Consider the following 2,020-nt stretch of genomic DNA (forward strand, 5'->3'; position numbering starts at 1 on the left):
AGTTCTAGTTTTATAATAATTTTGATAATTGATACTTTATCTTGCGACACACACACACACACACACACACACACAAACACAAATGTCCCTTTCGAAGAAATGATACAGGTTCCTATATCGTAATCGTTTGGGCGCAGTCATCATCACCCACCGCCAACTAACTCTTGAGCTACTCTTTTAGCAATGAATAGTGGGATTGACCATCACGTTATAACCACTCCATGATTGATAGGGCCAGCGTGCTTTTGGTGGGACGTGGATTCTGTCCTTGACCCCCCCAAGTTGCGGGTCAAGGTACTAACTGCCCTAGTCATGTTGAGCGTTTCTGATTTTATACGCGTGTGCAAGCATACTTTGTGGAAATTCAAATCCGGAAAATAATCACTGCAAAAGTTTGGACCTTTTCAAACAAATAACCACGAGTAATGTTTAACGCTTTCAATATCACCTGACAGGAGTGTTAATGATCTGGACTAGCAGTTTTCTTCCAGGCTGCGCAGCCGCACGACAACCAGTCAACCACTTCATTATGCTCATCCGCGCACATTAGTGGGTGAGTCTCAACACGATGATGGCCATAATAAGGCTGGCAGTTGATAGACTTAAGGCCCAAATAACCGACTTGTACCCATTACAAGCAGTCTTAGTGGTCCAATGGGGTTGATGATCTAAAAGTACCCGACCCTTAAAAAAAAAAAAAGACAAAAAACGTGCAGCCTACATCCGCATTACCTTGATATTGGTTCACATGAAAAACTTCATTCTGCACATGGATTGAAAAAAATTAGAGGGAGCTTTGGTCTGGATACGTTTTAGAACCATTTCGAACGTCTTTCTAGTACATTTTTGTCTGTCTTTTCTCATTTCGATTCTGAGAAAAATAAGAGCCTCCGTGAAGGTTTCAATATGTGACTCAAAACGGTGAGTTTTATAACTAACATTTCACGCAGATACCCCAAAATTAAAGAAGTTTGGTGATCAATATTGTGTTCCATACCGTTTTCATTATATGAATGTATTTCTTTTATAATAACTTGTTTACCTTCTTACCGGTTTCTCACATACTATCTTTGATTTAACACAAATCGTATAACATTCGAATGTGTTAAATTAACAAACATATGTACTGGCGTCATCGTCTCTATAAATTCCACAAGATGAAAAAACAAAAAAAACAGTTACGAAAACTGTCTGAAAACGTGTCTGAGAAAGAAATACGGGCCCCCAACTAGTACAGCGAAGCAGAGTCTACGGATTTACAATACTAAAATCAGGGGTTCGATTCTCCTCGGTGGGCTCAGCAGACAGCCCGATGTGGCTTTGCTATAAGAACAGCACAAAGAAATACGGGCCCCCAACTAGTACAGCGGCAAGTCTACGGATTTACAATACTAAAATCAGGGGTTCGATTCTCCTCGGTGGGCTCAGCAGAAGGCCCGATGTGGCTTTGCTATAAGAAAAGCACAAAAGAAATACGAGGAACAGTTACAATAATATTGTGATATTTTATTGTGATATTTTCACTTTTTGCCTTGTATTATAAACTACAATAAACCAGCCAAACGGAGCCGTGTTGAGCTTAAAATAACTTATCAAGTTTCGTTTGCGGACTTATATTTTAGTTTAGTCCAGCTTAGGAGACCAGGCATGGCTAGGTGGTTAAGGCATTAGACTCGTAATCCAAACATGCTCGCCCTTTCAGCCGTAGGAACGTTATAATGTGACGGTCAATCCCAATATTCGTTGGTAAAAGAGTAGCCAAAGAGTTGGCGGTGGGTGGTGAAGACTAGCTGTTTCGCCTCTAGCCTTCTACTGCTAAATTAGGAAGGGCTATCTGCGATAGCCCTCGATGTAGCTTTGCGCGAAATTCAAAACAAATCAAACCAGCTTAAAGAACCACTTAATGGCATCAATCGTAAAATTATTTGTTGCTGGTTGTTTTGTTACCTTGTATACAACGTGAACAAAAATGTTGAAGGTTTTAAATATATTTATGCTTTCAAAACTTGGATTAATCAAC

Source organism: Tachypleus tridentatus, chromosome 3 (genome assembly GCF_004210375.1).
Source record: "Tachypleus tridentatus isolate NWPU-2018 chromosome 3, ASM421037v1, whole genome shotgun sequence".
NCBI classification, from domain to species: domain Eukaryota; kingdom Metazoa; phylum Arthropoda; class Merostomata; order Xiphosura; family Limulidae; genus Tachypleus; species Tachypleus tridentatus.